The following is a 17,611-nucleotide window of genomic DNA, read 5'->3' on the forward strand; positions in this document are numbered from 1 at the left end:
AGAAGAGGCTTAACCGGTGGTGGGAAGGAGAGAGGTAGGAGTCTCCAAGTCTATATAGTAGGCTGTCCACTTTCATGGGGGTTGCGAGTGCTTGGTCCCTACAAAAGTGTGAAAACCATTAGTTAGTTCTCTAAAAGTTCTCCTCTTAAGAGTACAGTTATTTTATCCATTATCAGAAAATCTGTAATTTATTTTTCCCATTCTTCTAAGGGAGGTATCTCTCAGGTTTCCCAATATTTAGCATATATTATTCAAGTTGCCACTGTCATGCAAAACGGATATTAGTTTAGAGTCTATGATACCTTTATATGTACTATTTAAATAGAAGACTGTGAGCCCTTAAAGAAAATATATTATCTGAGAAATGATCATGGAACACTAATAGCTGGAAAATACTGCACTTTACGCAACAAACACTTAGAAATGTATGTTTATTTGAATAAATAGAAAAAAGGGGAAAAAGTGGGAAAACGGTGAATAAAAAAATCTGGAGGACCTAGAAATGACTAAACAAGCCCTAGAGAAGAGGCATATATGGCCAAGCAGCATCAAGATGTGGTTATTAAGATGGCAAAAGGTATCAATAGAAAGGCGCTCACAAGCCAGGAAAAGATGCAGCACTTTGCTTTTGCTTGAGCCTACAGGGAAAGGTAAGCTTTTGCCCTCTCCTCTCAGGGCCCTTCCAGACAGGACCTATATCTCAGGATCCGATTCCAGGTATTCTGCTTTAAACTGGATTATACGGGTCCGTACTGTCAGATAATCTGAGACAAACAGAAAACCTGTGATCAGATCCTGGGATATAGGGGCTGTCTGGAAGAGCCTTTGCTCAGTTGAGTGCAAACTGTATGTAGCATGTGTAGTAAGATGAAGGCAAAGGAGGAGGAGAGAGAACCTGGAACAACATGGCAAATAAGACAAATGGGGGCAAAAGCTTGTTCTTCCCAGTAGGCTCAGGCAAAAACAAAAAACGGCTGTCTCCCCTATCTTGGCGTACTGAAATGGCCTCTCTCAAACAAAAACTTTGCAATAATAATAATTAGAGATGTGCATGAAATTTTTTTCTTTGTTTCCTTTGCGCTATCATTTCATTTTGACTGTTTGTCTACACAAAACGAATGACGACATTTTTTGTAGGAAACGAGAGGCGACACGAAAATGAAAGCCATACAGTCATTGTGCTTGCTTTAGTTTTCCTTTCGTTTCGGCGCCATAACAATAAGCAGGTACTGACAGAGAGCTGCTTTCCCATCACAGCTGATGTGTACCAATGGGTGTTAATAATAATATTTGAGTTTTTGAGTTCTGTTATTGATGTTTTAAAAGGTGCTTTTAGGATGTTTTTAAGATGTTTTGTTAAAGATGTTTTAAAGATGTTTTTACGTTGTTATTTTAGCCGGTTCTTGTGAGCCGCCCCGAGCCCTAGGGGAGTGGCAGCATATAAGTTTGAAAAATAAATAAATAAATAATAAGAATAGTTACTTTGATACCCTAAGCTGAGTCTGGGAGAGGAGTGCCTCCCCATTACATCTGATGTATACCAATGGGTCTTAATAATAATATTAATATTAAGAACAACAGTTATTCTGGGACTCTAATCTGAGTCTGAGAGAGGGTTGCTTCCCCACGACAGCTGATGTGTGCCAATGAGTATTAATAATAACAATAGTACTCTGGGGAAGACCCAAACGTTTTAGAAGTTGGTGGGCTAAAAGGGGTCAAAATGCCCTCCAAATGTGGCGATTTTCACCCATCTAGCCTAAAAACTGAGTCGGGGGGGGGGGTGAGCCTCGGAAGCCAATGGTCTGAAAATTTTTGTTTTTTTTGTTTTTTTCACAAGCCAGACGAAAATACTGTTCGTATAGGCACCGCATTTTTGTTAACGGGAACAAATACAAAAATGAGACAAAACAAATGAAACTACACAAAACGAGCAGCAATTCCATACAAAAGCACAACACTAATAATAATACCATGATATTACTAGTGCCTCTTGTTAGAGGATTCTGAAAATGTAGTCCACAAGCTTTGCCCTGATTTGCAAAACACATCAATTAGTGTTTTTATCCCTGCTTTGCCAATCCTGAATACATGAGTTTAAAATGTTCTGTAAAATCCTTAGAGCACAACTATAATTTTTGCTGCTTTTTAAAAATACCACATCCTATAAGTACAGGATTCAGTATTTATGCTCAATAGGGAGAGGAGGTGTGTGATGAATAGGGATGAGATTAGAAAGCCAAATCGGTAATTATGTGCCTCTCTACGTTTTGTTTCCATTGGTGGAAGAATGTAGTCAAACAGAATTCCCCGCCTCCATCCGACAATATCCTGAAAAGTCATTTGTTTCTCCAGTATATAGAGGAGGACGTTACATATTAAAGCTGAGCAGAAGGTTAATGTGGATGAAACAGTCCTTGGGGAATGATATTCTGTTCCCTGCCCTCACCCAAGAAATAGACGTCACAGTTAATTTTGTCTCCCTTCATCTTCTTGTAGGGAACTTTCCTTTCTCACATGGCAAGTTCTGGTATCTTTCATGGTAATGGGATATAGACAGCTGTTGCCATGTTGGGTCCAGAGATTAAGCAGAGACAAAAATGAGTTAGGTGAAGTTTTTATTATGCCATTGGGAAGCACAGAAGGGCTCTCCAGTCAGCACCTACTAATTCATACCTGAATCTCGAGGAGACGTTTTCTTACAGATTGATGGTGCCGATCTGGATTCAGGTCACCATCAAAGAAAAGCAAACTATTTCCTTGAACCCATGCTTGAGCCTGGATCAAATGCTTGGATTTGGGAAAGTATTCAGGCTTCTTGAGCACCTTTGCTCTTTTGGCTTCAACTCGGTTCCAAAATCCACAATATCCATAGTTTCATGCCCATTGAGAGTTCAGGTTTTGTTTTTCAACTTCCCTTTCCACAATGCGCACATGCAGGTTGCCAAAGTGTTCTTGCCAAGTGATGTGGTCTACACTTACATACACTAATGCACATTACAGCCCTGATTATCTCCTGATTTTCCCAGTCCCGATTTAAAGCCTTTAATGCATGTTGCTGTGTAAGTCATTTAAATACTGTTTTCAAACTGCCTTCAATTTGCATAAAATGGTCAGTGTAGATGGGCTCCATTTTTCCAAACTGAACAATCTCAAACCGTCGATGATTTCCACTGATGGTGTCTTTGGCAGCTTTTTATTTTTATTTATTTATTTTTAATCGTGCCAAAAACGACTTGAGAACATGCTGCAAGTTGCTTCTGGTGTGAGAGAATCAGCCTTCTATAGAGACGTTGCCCAGGGGATGCCCAGATGTGTTACCATCCTGCTAGGTGGCTTCTCTCATGTCCCCACAAGCTAGAGCTGACAGACAGGAGCTCACCCCATCTCATGATTTGAACCTTCAACCTTCAGGCCAACAGTTCAACTGACACAAGGGCTTAAACCATTGCACCACTGTGGCTTGGTTATTATTTACACACGAGAAGTAAAATAAAAGTTTGCAATGAAAGGTTCTTCTGGTTCAAGCTTTTCAGCATGACCATGCCTTTTTCCTAATTTTCATTTGCTTGGGTTGCCTCTTCCCCACACATGCGATCAATTAGTGTCCCGTTGTAAGGAAGCATGCTATAATGTCCTTACATCATCATAATAATCATCATCATCATCAGCTGATGACCCAAAATGCAGACTGTACAAGGAAACCAATGAAACCATTGATCATATCCTCAGCTGCTTTAAGAAAATTGCACAGACAGACTACAAACAGAGGCACAACCATGTGGCCCAAATGATTCATTGGAACTTATGCCTCAAGTACCACCTCCCAGCAGTAAAGAACTGGTGGGATCACAAACCTGCAAAAGTATTGGAAATTTTGTGATACGAAATCCAGCATATCTATCTTGTTTGCTGTGTCATAATATTATAATAATAATAATAAATAACAACAACAACAACAATAATTCTTTTTCTATCCTGCCACCATCTCCCCGGAGGGACTCAGCCCGGAGGGATGGGGCTGAGCACAACACAAAAACAGAGTATAATAATTTAAAACACATATCAATGACTAAAAACAATAGTACAACAATCAAGCAAAATAATCAGTTAAAACATAACATACAATAAAACATAGAATGACCAAGCAAGTACTTACCCTGTTTCCCCTAAAATAAGACATCCCCAGAAAATAAGACCTAGTAGAAGTTTTGCTGAATTGCTAAATATAAGGCCTCCCCTGAAAGTAAGACCTAGCAAAGGTTTTGTTTGGAAGCATGACCACAGAACAGAACATCAGAGCATTCAGGATTGGTAAATGTACATACCATAGATTGTTGTACATGGAAATCATGGTAGTAACAAGAAATTCTTGATAGGATTCACAGTTTGTCTAGTTATGCTGGTTTGTGATGACAACTACTGTACAGTATAGAATAAATGTTATTTTTTTTTGTTCAACAATAAATGTGAATTCTTCTTAATGGAAAAATAAGACATCCCCTGAAAATAAGACCTAGAGCATCTTTGGGAGCAAAAATTAATATAAGACACTGTCTTATTTTTGGAGAAACACGGTAGTACTAGAGACCAGCTCAAGACTTAAAATAGGGAAACACAAGCTCAGGACTTGTAGGGATTGTTTTGAAAGAGGGAAACACATTTGATTGATTGATTTGTTAGTTAGTTAGGATGACATGACCCTAACATGCCACCTTTCTCCCAGAGTGGGACCCAAAGTGTGTATATCTGTCCTCATAAGAAGTTAACAATAACAAAAAAAAGAGAAACAAATGGTAGAGCTAAATGATGAAAGCCACAGGTACACAAATCCAAAATGTAGTTCAGGGGTCTCCGATCGCCAGTGGCGAGATGAGGCCAAGCTTATGCCAGAGTCCTGGTGGAAAGGAGCCTAGTGCCATATGGCACGAACCCCCATCTCTCCAGGTATGACCTTCCCAATACATTTAGGTAGAAAGTGTGTATACTGATGGGCAGCCATGTATGTTGATGCGATGTGAAGGCTGTTGGCCAATGAAGTAAGGAATGGAGAGGGAGGCATATATTTATGGAGCAACCCAGAAGTGAAAGAAAGAAACATAGGTAAGATCCAGTGTTGGAAAATGGTACATTTTCACCAAGAGATGCCTTTAGCATAGATACTAATCCAAATAAGACTTCAACAAATATTTCCAAGCTATGGGAGGTTGTATCTGTGGGTGCAGAATCTGTGGATATCAAGAGCCAACTGTAATTACGCAGTGAGTTTACTTTTTTTAAAAAAGTCTTATTAAAAGGGAACTACGAGTTCCTTAACAATAAAGAACAGCTGAGCTGTACGGCACTTCTTTGATTTTGCCAAGTTATGAGGATCAGATGGGGAAAGAGCTATTAAAAACAGAAGAAATCATCAATATTAATAAAGAAAAGGAAACTATTTTGTCTCCTCTAGTCTTCATAGTGCCAAGCAGACATAAAGCAGTCATTCCCATAAAAAAGGACTGTGAAAAGAGAACCAATGGGAATTGCAATGATGTGAGCGACTGTACATAGCCTTACATAAAAGCCTACCCGTGTTTTAGAAATAAAATAAGGGAATATATATGTGTGTATGTACACCTTCTCCTAAATATTTTATTTATCCGTCTAAAAAATAATTTCCCATATTCTATTTTTCAATATTGCTATATAATTTTTTGTTGTTGTTGTCAAAGGCTTTCATGGCTGGAATCACTAGATTGCTGTGAGGTTTTCAGGCTGTTTGGCCTTGTTCCAGAAGCATTCTCTCCTGACGTTTTGCTCACATCTCTGGCACACATCCTCTGAGGTCTGACCAAAACAGAATAAAGGAGCACCAATACTTCCCTTGATCTAGACACTTGACTCTTTTTGATGCAGATGAAAATCCTTTTTGCTTTTTTGGCTGCTGCATCATATTGTTGGTTCACATTCGATTTGTTGTCCACTAAGACCCCAAGATCTTTTTCATATGTGACTCTGTTGTTGAGCCAAACATCACCCATCCTGTATCTCTGCATTTCTTTTTTTCTGGCTAATTATAGTATCTTACATTTCCCCTTGTTGAAATTCATTTTGTTAGTTTTGGCCCTGCTCTCTAATCTGTTAAGGTCATTTTGAATTCTGATTCTGTCCTCTGGGGTATAGCTATCCCTCTTAAATTGGTGTCATCTGCAAATTTGATAAGTATGCCCATTAAACCAAGTCATTAATAAAGAAGTTGAATAGTACTGGTTCCAGTATCGAAACCTGAGGCACTCCACTAGTCACTTCTTTCCAGGATTAAGAGGAACCATTGGTGAGCACCTTTTGGGTTCGGTCGCTTAACCAATTCCAGATTCACCTAATAGTAGCATTGCCTGGCTCACATTTGACTGGTTTGTCTGCTTCAAAAAGCTTTTCACTTTTCTCTTGTACTAATACTAGAATTAGGAGTTAACTCGGCAAAATTAATTTGCAGGAAGATCAAGGCTGAGAAGAGAAAAGATTTCTCCAAAGAGATCATAATCATCCCTAGAGGGATATTGACATACCATAGAATCATAGAATCATAGAATAGTAGAGTTGGAAGAGACCTCATGGGCCATCCAGTCCAACCCCCTGCTAAGAAGCAGGAAATCGCATTCAAAGCACCCCCGACAGATGGCCATCCAGCCTCTGCTTAAAAGCCTCCAAAGAAGGAGCCTCCACCACAGTCCGGGAGAGAGAGTTCCACTGCCGAACAGCTCTCACAGTGAGGAAGTTCTTCCTGATGTTCAGGTGGAATCTCCTTTCCTGTAGTTTGAAGCCATTGTTCCGCGTCCTAGTCTGAAGGCAGCAGAAAACAAGCTCCCTCCCTCCTCCCTATGGCTTCCCCTCACATATTTGTACATGGCTATCATGTCTCCTCTTAGCCTTCTCTTCTGCAGGCTAAACATGCCCAGTTCTTTAAGCCACTCCTCATAGGGCTTGTTCTCCAGACCTTTGATCATTTTAGTCGCCCTCCTCTGAACACATTCCAGCCTGTCAACATCTCCCTTCAACTGTGGTGCCCAGAATTGTATTCCAGGATTCCAGGTGTGGTCTGACCAAGGCAGAATAGAGGGGTAACATGGCTTCCCTGGATCTAGATGCTATACCCCTATTGATGCAGGCCAAAATCCCGTTGGCTTTCTTAGCAGCCGCATCACATTGTTGGCTCATGTTTAACTTGTTGTCCACAAGGACTCAAAGATCTTTTTCACATGTACTGCTGTCTAGCCAGGCATCCCCCATTCTGTATCTTTGCATTCCATTTTTTCTGCTGAAGTGAAGTATCTTGCATTTATCCCTGTTGAACTTCATTTTGTTAGTTTCGGCCCATCTCTCTAGTCTGTTAAGATCGTTTTGAATTCTGTTCCTTTCTTCTGGAGTGTTGGCTATCCCTCCCAGTTTGGTGTCATCTGCAAACTTGATGAACGTGCCTTCTAACCCTTCGTCTAAGTTGTTAATAAAGATGTTAAACAGAGCCATTGCAAAGTTGCCATTGGTGGGGAAAGGAAAGCATCCTGCACATGCTCAGAGATACTTTCTTTCACAGATAGCCTCATACCAATTCACAAAGAAAAGAGACCTCTAGGTAGCAGCAGTTCTAGCCATCAAGCTGTCTGAGTCAGTGTCAGTTGCTGCCTATTGACAGTCACTCCTCGTAGCTGGAGCAGGAACATGAAGTAAACACGGTGTCACATCCAAGTGAGAGCCACCAATTAGATACCTGGCCATTGGATGCTTTGATAGAGGAGGGGGAGAGACAGAGAAGAAGGCAGAAGGCAGGGGACCCCAATACCCCTTGATGTGTTCTCTGGGGCATCTGGATGGGGCTTTAGGGCATAGTGGTCCAAGTCCTATATGAAATGGGGTGGAGAGTGGGGTCTTACTTGTGGGAAATTGCAAAGGAAATCTGGCAGGGTGTGTATGGGCTGTGATTGATCTGTGTCCGTGTCTCTTTCTTTGCTCATCACCTTCTCCCTGGTTCTGCATGCAAAGTAACTGTCTGTCTCCGCGGCTCGTGTCCAGCTCCATCCGTCAGCCAGACAGAATCTTAATCAACCGCTTCACCAGCAGGGGCTAAGCAGCCGTGCTCCCGCGCTCTCTTGCACACAAACACACACGGGCGCATACCCCACATTGCTGATCTGTGCGCCGATTTGAGAATCAACAAGGTCAATCCTGCATTGACAGGTCTTGAGTTCCCCAGGAACACAAAGGCGCATGTAAGCACACACAATAGAGTCCATCATTTTATTCTGGCTCAAACAAAAAGGTGGAAGGAATATCCTCTCCAGTTTAAAGGAATCTTCCTTTATTGAACTTGATAGGCAGATAGATAAATTGATTAAAAGGAAAATAGATAGTCCAGTGGTTCTCAAGCTGTGGGTCCCCAGATGTTTTGGCCTTCAACTCCCAGAAATCCTAAAAGCTGGTATATTTGCTGGGATTTCTGGGAGTTGTAGGCCAAAACACCTGGGGGACCCACAGGTTGAAAACCACTGAGATAGTTGTTGTGTGCCTTCAGGTCATTTTCAATTTATGGCATCCCTCTGGGGTTTTCTTGGGCTGAGAGCGTGTGACTAGCCAAGGTCATCCACCAAGCTGTAAATCAAACCCTAGACTCCAGAGTCATAATTCAACTTTCAAACCAGGCATTGTTGATGTAAAATAAGAATTATAGATGCAGCTAATCTGTTGTAATTGGCCTAACTCAATTTTTCCAAAACTCACATCTTACCCATGGCCTGTATTGTTTTGCTGTGCTCTACCATTTATCCAATGCTAGAAATACTGTAACTTCAATATTATATGCCTCTGGCCATTCCAATTGATGTTATGTTATACTCTGGGGACATCCTTGTAAACAACAAACACTCTCTGCCAACATTCTGTGCTGGTCACATTCATAGAATCACAGAATCATAGAGTTGGAATAGACCTCATGGGCCATCCAGTCCAATTCCCTGCCAAGAAGCAGGAAAGTCATATTCAAAGCACTCCCGAAAGATGGCCATCCAGCCTCTGTTTAAAAGCCTCCAAAGAATGAACCTCCACCACAGTTTGGGGCAGACAGTTCCACTGTTGAACAGCTCTCATAGTTAAAAAGTTCTTCCTAATATTCAGGTGGAATCTCTTTTCCTGTAGTTTGAAGCCATTGTTCTATGTCCTAGTCTCCAGGGCAGCAGGAAAAACAAGCCTGCATCCTCCTCCCTATGACTTCCGCTCACATCATGATACATGGCCCTCATCATGTCTCCTCTCAGTTTTGTCTAGCTAAACATGCCTAGCTCTTTAAGCCACTCTTCACAGGGCTTTTTCTCCAGACCCTTGATCATTTTAGTCACCCTCCTCTGGACACATTCCAGTTTGTCAACATCTTCCTTAAATTGTGGTGCCCAGAATTGGATGCAGTATTCCAGGTGTGGTCTGACCAAGGCAGAATAAAGGGGGAGCATGTCTTCCCTGGATCTAGACACTAGACCCCTATTTCTGCAGGCCAAAATCCCATTGGCTTTTTAGCTGCTGCAGCACATTGTTGGCTCATGTTTAACTTGTTGTCCACAAGGACTCCGAGACCTGTTTCATATGATGACATGAACTGATTTTGAGCCAGGTGCCCTCCCCCCCCCCCCTCCCCCAAAATCCTGCATCTTTACATTTCATTTTTCTGCCTCAGTGGAATATGTTGCATTTGTCCCTGATGAAGTTCATTTTGTTAGTTTCAGCCCATCTCTCTAATCTGTTAAGATCATTTTGAATTCTGCTTCAGTCTTCTGGAGTATTGGCTATCCCTCCCAATTTGGTGTCGCCTGCAAACTTGATGATCATGCCTTCTAATTGACTTTAGAGAAGAATTGCCACATATACATTAGATGAGAATGATGAGCACCACGTGTGATTTGCTCAGACACACGTTGTTTCTGCATAACTCTGAAGTCCTACAAGATACTGTTTCTTGGAATGAACTTCGTCTATCTCAGCCAGTGCTGGGAATGCGTTAGTCTGAAAGCATCTAGCAGGGCTCAGCAGATCCTTTGGACAAAGTTATCATTTGTTCTTTCTTTGCCTTCCTGCTCAGTTTCAAGGCTCATGCTAGCTTTGTGTCCCATCTGGGAGGATATAGTAGGGCTGATATTTCAGTCCTACCCTACATTGTTATCTAGACCCCTGTGCATTGTCCATAACCTCCTCTCAACAGCTGCCAAGCTGTAAAAGTGTGTCACTGTTTACCAGCAAATGCTCTGAGTTGCAAGGGGAAGGAAAACATGTGCATGGGAAAGTACTGTAGCTTCATTTTTCTTACCCTTACTTACAGCTGATAGCAGAGGCGTAGTCATCTGGGATGACTCCCTCCATTCCTTACTTCAAGAAAGAGCAACAGCCGTGTCCCCTGTCTTGGGCTTATCATTTAATGGGGCAGGGGGAATTAAATAAACTAGGAGTCCCCAATGGTGCAATGGATTAAATCCTCGTGCCAGCAAGACTGCTGACCAAAAGGTCGATGGTTCAAATCCGAGGAGTGGGGTGAGCTCCCATCTGTCAGTTCCAGCTTCCCATGTGGGGACATGAGAGAAGCCTTTCCCAGGATGTTTAAACATCAAACATCCGGGCATATCCTGGGCAACATCCTTGCAGATGGGCAATTCTCTCACACCAGAAGTGACTTGCAGTTTCTCAAGTCACTCCTATGAATTTGACTAATAATATAGGAATATTTTTTCCACTGACAATCTTTGTTTTGTAACTAACAGGTTGTAAAATGTGGGAAGAGGCGTAGAATGTGTATTTGTTTCTATTTTGTTGGCTTTTCCCACCCTCTTTCCCATTGCTGACTGTTTTCTGCTTTGGATTAATTGCATGGGTGACTTCACTCTGTTGGAGATCACAATGAAGTCTCAGCCCTGTGCCGAGTTATCTGTGTGAAGATGTTGCTGAGGGCAATTGAGGAAACGGAGGGCAAGTGAGGAGACTTCACCTGATGGCAGAGCTCCGATTGGTAGTGAGTAGATAGTTTCCCGTAATGCTCATGATGCAAAACCAATCCAGGCATGGTTAGGAATCAAAATGGTTTCTTGGAGCTGAGCCCTGATGAACGAGTTAGAAAAGAGACTTTGGCAGTTGGCCCAAGTGGGTTGCTTTCCAAAACTTTTCTCATGGTGAAAGCAGGGGCAGTCCCAGTAATGTCCCCATTTTCTATGTTTAATGGCTGTTGTTCATTTCTTGGAAGGAAAAAAAAACATAAAACTTGAGCATACAGAGTGGAGGCAAACATGTCCCCTAATTTGAGTAGACTGCTGTTTATATGCAAGATATACATATGTGTATGCACACAACATACATAACATAAATGATACTTTGGAATTTGCAGATAGTGTTTCCTATATCCATCCATCATGATGGCAAGTGTTTTGCTACATCTCAGCATATACTGCTGGTCTTTGATATATGAAAGTTGCCAGTGTTATATGTCTGGACCAATTAGCTCATGATAATGGGCAGATCAGGAGAGGTCTGGATATTTGCACAGCCAAGGCTGGTTGAGGACAATTTGCTTGGGAAGCACTCCCCGCCCTCGCTCACACACAAACACTCTTATTTGTTTTTTGGCTCTTGCATAGACACCTCATTATTCTAAAATAAAAGGGGATGATCTCATGGATGGAGGGGGGTCAGGGTTGTCTCTGCCCCTTATCCCTGCCTCCAATCTCGCTGCATAGCCAGTGGCACGATTGACTGACCTCCTCAGGCCAAGGGACTGGAGGGAAATCGCTTCAAGCTTTTCGGTGACATAAATAAATAAATCCATAGTAAATAGGTTGCCTCTTGGGTTCCCAGCTGCATATGTTGCTGACCAAGCCTTGACCTTTAGATTTGTCCTGGACCCTGATGCCTGTCAGTCACAACCAGGCTGCAAGCTAAGACAGAGCATCTAGTTTAGTTTAGACCATGTCCCAGGTTTTCATGCCAGTGTTGAGCTTCAGTTCTTCACGCCAGGGCTTCCACACCTTGAAATTCATGAAATGTCATGCGGTCAGTAGGTTTTCATTGTAAACAAGCATCCACAATACTAAGAATGCCTGGTAGCTTCTACGTTAATAGAAATGCATCTAAAAGGTAAAGGTAAAGGTTTCCTCTGACGTTAAGTCCAGTCGCGTCTGACTCTGGGGGTTGGTGCTCATCTCCATTTCTAAGCCAAAGAGCCGGTGTTGTCCGTAGACACCTCCAAGGTCATGTGGCCGGCATGACTGCATGGAACGCCGTTACCTTCCTGCTGGAGCGGTACCTATTGATCTACTCACATTTGCATGTTTTTGAACTGCTAGGTTGGCAGAAGCTGGAGCTTAACAGCAGGCGCTCACTCCGCTCTCCGGATTTGAACCTGGGACCTTTCGATCTGCAAGTTCAGCAGCTCAGCGCTTTAACACACTGAGCCACTAGAGCAGGGGTCCCCAAACTAAGGCCCAGAGGCCTCCAAGGTTATTTACCTGGCCCCTGCTCTCAGTTTTAGGTTCGGCCAAAGTCTGAAATGACTTGAAGGCACACAACAACAACAACAATCCTACTTAACTTGACTATCTCATTGGGCAGAAGCAGGCCCACACTTCCATTGAAATCCTGATAGGTTTATGTTGGTTAAAAATGTTTTTATTTTTAAATACTGTATGGTTCATTCATTTACTAATATTGTGCTATGGTAATAATATAATATATTGTGTATACATATAATATTGATAATAATAATAATACTGTAATACAATATAATATTTATTTATTTATTTATTACAGTATTTCTACTCCACCCTTCTCACCCAGTAGGGGACTCAGGGCAGCTAATAATAATAATACAATGTAATAATGTTGTATAATATAATAATATTAAGTATATATTATATATTAAATGTAATATTACTACTAATAATATGGTATAGTGGTATAGTACAATATAGTAATATATAATGCTAATATTGTGCTATGCTAATAATATAATACATTGTGTATACATACAACTTGTAAGCCGCTCTGAGTCCCCTTCGGAGTGAGGGAGGGTGGAGTATAAATGTAGCAAATAAATAAATAAATAAATAAATAAATAAATAAATAAATGTTGTTGGGTGGGGGGTTGCACTACTAATAAGACATGTGCAGTGTGCATAGGAATTTGTTCGTTTTTTGTTTTTTTCCCCAAATGATAATTCGGCCCCTCAGCAATCTGAGGAACCATGAACTGGCCCCCCACTTTAAAAGTTTGAGGACCCCTGCACTAGAGGCTCCAGAAATGCATCTATATTATAGAATTAATGCAGTCCGATACTATTTTAACTTCCATGGCTCAGTTGTATGGAATCATGAATGTTGTCATTCCGACATGTACTTTCAAGCCAACCCCAATTTATGACAGCCCTTGACAAGATTCATTCTGAGCAGGTTTGTCATTTTCTTGCTTTAGGGCTGAGAGAGAGTGACTGGTCCAAGGCTGCCAAAATTATCCATAACTGAGCTGGAATTTGAATCCTGGTCTCCCAGAATCCTAGTCTGTCACTCAAACCACAATTGCTCCTTTTCACTGCATAAGAACCAGCAACTGGTGGTGCTTCTGCTGGTAATAGTGATGGTGCTGGTGCTGGTTGTGATAACATTTACTGATGTCTTGCATATACAACAGCTTGTGAGGCTCCGAATGTCATTGGACTGCAACTCCTACTACAATGTGTTGTTGAAGGCTTTCATGGCCAGAATCACAGGGTTGTTGTGTGTTTTCCGGGCTATATGGCCATGTTCCAGAAGCATTCTCTCCTGACGTTTCACCCACATCTATGGCAGGCATCCTCAGAGGTTGTGAGGTATATTGGAGAAAAACTAAGCAAGGAAGGTTTATATATCTGTGGAAGGTCCAAGGTGGAAGAAAAAACTCTTGTCTGTTGGAGGCTAGAGTGAATGTTGTAATTAATCACCTTGATTAGCATTGATGGCCTTGCCAGATTCATGTCCTGGCTTCTTCCTGCCTGGGGGAATCTTTCATTCAGAGGTGTTCGTTGCCCCTGATTGATTCATGTCTGGAATTCCTCTGTTTTCAGAGTGTTGTTCCTTATTTCCTGTTCTGATTTTAGAGTTTTTAAAATACTGGTAGCCATATTTTTGTTCATTTTCATGGTTTCCTCTTTTCTGTTGAAATTGTCCACATGCTTGTGGATTTCAATGGCTTCTCTCTGTAGTCTGACATGATAGTTGTTAGAGTGGTCCAGCATTTCTGTGTTCTCAAACTCCTATTACACTTCACCTCAGAGTAGCTGGGAAGGAGAAATAGATTTTGCTAGCAGCCATATACCTTTACAAAGCCATTGCAGTTGTAATGCAAACTGTTTTGATGTCTTGGACTTTAATAAGCAATTAGGAGCCAATAGCTTTACAAAAGACCTACTTCTGGTGAAGATGAAAACTGCTTGACTGTGGTCAAGTCGGCTGCTGATATTGTTTGCGTGGATGTTGCTTGGGGTATGGTAGAAATGGCCGCTGAGATGGACGCCTACACTTTGACATTTATCTGAGCATCTGGTCTGTTGCTCTTAATGGCCAGATTGTTCATGGTTTTCTGTTCATCCCCCGCTTCCCCAAATAAAAAGAACCACTTTCCCAGCTATCCTCAGCCCGGTCTCTAGGGCTCCTGACACTATCTCAGTGGCAGAAGGAGTTAGTGGATTTTTGACAGAGAAGGACAGCTGAGGCAAATCGGATGAGACAGTCTCGTTGATGAGCCCTCGGGCTGTCTAGGCTGCACATGCATGCGCACCCATGCACAAATACAGAAGGGAGGAGAGTCTTGTACCTTCAGTCAAATTCTTTCATAAATTCTCTCTTCACAACCCAGATAGGAGCTGGCAGTAAAATGTCCTTGTTGACGGAGGGACGTATATATTCCACCGGTGGTTACTTCATAGGCTGGAAGCTACGATTGTTGGGTCCTGTTTTCAAAGCAAAGGGAATCTAGAGAGAGGGAAGTGAAGATTTTTAATAGAACTATTGACTAAAGTGAGCTTCCATGATCCATGGCAATATACCTTTGAATATCAACTGCTGGGGGTGTTGATATTCTACTACATGGCCTCATTGTAATCTTTCCAGAGATGTCTGCATAATTTGCAAAACTCATTTTTTGGATTGTAACTTCCACAACCCCCCAGGTGAAACATTGTGCATCCAGTTAGTCATTACTAATCATTTCTCATATTAATGAGGTTGTAAGATAAGTTCACTGTAAGTATAACAACTAGCCTCGAGCCATGAGGAGAGGTGGGCAAATAATAATAATAATGATAATAATAATAATAATAAGAAGAAGAAGAATAAAAATAATAAGAATAATAAGAATAATAAGAATAATAAGAATAATAAGAATAATAAGAATAGACGAAAAACAACAGGAAAAACTCAGCCGCTATCAGGACCTCAAGATTGAACTCCAAAGACTCTGGCAGAAACCAGTGCAGGTGGTCCCAGTGGTGATGGGCACAATGGGTGCCATACCAAAAGACCTCAGCTGGCATTTGGAAACAATAGACATTGACAAAATCACGATCTGCCAACTGCAAAGGGCCACCCTGCTGGGATCTGCGTGCATCATCCGAAAATACATCACACAGTCCTAGACACTTGGGAAGTGTTCGACTTGTGATTTTGTGAAACGAAATCCAGCATATATATCTTGTTTGCTGTGTCATAATAAAATAATAATAATAATTTGAAACACAACAAGATGAGTCCACAGCAGACACTCTGCTGGCTGTTGTACTAAATCACACGTCGGACACATCCCAAGTGTCTAGGACTGTATGGTGTATTGGCAAATAATGCAAGCAGATCCCAGTAAAGTGGCCTTCTACAGCTGGCAGATGGTAATTTTGTCAGTGCTGATTGTGTTTAAGTGCAGGCCAAGGCCTTTAGGCACTGCACCCAGTGTGCTGATCACAACTGGGACCACGTTGACTGGCTTGTGCCAGAGTCTTTGTAGTTCGATCTTTAAATCCTCATATCGTGTCAACTTTTCAGTTGTTTCTCCTCAATCCTGCCATCACCTGGGATTGCGACATTGACTATTATTATTATTATTATTATTATTATTATTATTATTATTGGATTGTAACTTCCACAATCCCCCAATTGAAACATTGTGCATCCAGTTAATCATTACTAATCATTTCTCATATTAATGAGGTTGCAAGATAAGTTCACTGTAAGTATAACAACTCGCCTCAAGTCATGAGGAGAGTTGGGTAAAAAATAAATTATTATTTTTATTATTACTATTATTATTATTATTGTTATTGTTATTAACATAGAGAGACTTCTCTACAGAGACAGTGCACCAATAATATATATAATAATATAAAAGGTAAAGGTAAAGGTTTCCCCTGACATTAAGTCCAGTCATGTCTGACTCTGGGGGTTGGGGCTCATCTCCATTTCTAAGCCGAAGAGCCGGCATTGTCCGTAGACACCTCCAAGGTCATGTGGCCGGCATGACTGCATAGAACACTGTTACCTTCCCACCAGAGCGGTACCTATTGATCTACTCACATTTGCATGTTTTCGAACTGCTAGGTTGGCAGAGGCTGGAGCTGACAGCAGGCGCTCACTCCGCTCCCGGGATTTGAACTCACTTCGCCACCGGGGCTCTATAATAATATACTTGATTTATATTCCACTCTATCTCCCTGAGGGGACTCAGAGCAGATTACAGAACACATATATGGCAAACATTTGATGCCGTTATAGAGTTAACAAGGACAGACAAAACATAGACAGAGGTAAAGGTTTTCCCCGTCTTTTCCATTTCCGGCATCTCCCCGCTGTTTAAAGAAGTACCTGTTTATCTACTCACATTTCTGCTTTCAATCTGCTAGGTGGGCAGGGAGCTGGGCTGATGGTGGGGGCTCACCCCAACCTGAGCTTGAACTGCTAGGTTGGCAGGATTTTCTGCAGCTAGCTTTTTAGCCTGCTGAGCTAAGCCCACCCCGGTATCAGGTGCTAGGAACCTGATGTTGTCTTAATGTGCTGCGTTTAAGTTTCACAGTGGCATCGGAAAGAAAGAAAGATCCTTAAGAATTCAGTTCACATTTTAAATAATGATCTGCACATTTAATGATTAATATGGGTTGAGTGTCTCTCATGCAAAATGCTTGACACCAAAAGTGTTTTAGATTTCAGGGTTTTTAAAAAATACTTGCATATATATTATAATGCGATATTTTGGAGATAGGACCCAAGTCTAAACGCACATTCATTTGTTTTTCATATCTACCTTGTACACATAACCTTGAAGGTAATTATATACATAACACTTGTAATAATTTCGTGCGTGCAACCAACATCATGAATATTGAACTATAAGTAACATTATTTCAGTCATCCATGCGGACAGTTAAGGATTTTGGAGCATTTTGAATTTCAGAATTTAGGAAAAGGGATGCTCAACCTAGTTGTCCATGGGTTTTCCGAATATCCCAGTTTTTAAAAGTCTTACATCCAAAAGTGCACCAAAATATACCAAGACGAATACTTGAAAATAAAATGTATTGGGAATCGTCAT

The 17,611-nt window shown here is 41.4% G+C and overlaps 1 protein-coding gene across 3 annotated transcripts in view; it reads left to right on the forward strand.

Annotated features, from left to right (window-relative positions):
- The window catches only part of iglon5 (IgLON family member 5), a 245,013-nt gene that overhangs the window by 110,939 nt on the left and 116,463 nt on the right, over nucleotides 1-17,611 (forward strand). The window lies entirely within an intron of this gene.

This window comes from Anolis carolinensis, unplaced genomic scaffold (assembly GCF_035594765.1).
Source record: "Anolis carolinensis isolate JA03-04 unplaced genomic scaffold, rAnoCar3.1.pri scaffold_10, whole genome shotgun sequence".
NCBI lineage: Eukaryota > Metazoa > Chordata > Lepidosauria > Squamata > Dactyloidae > Anolis > Anolis carolinensis.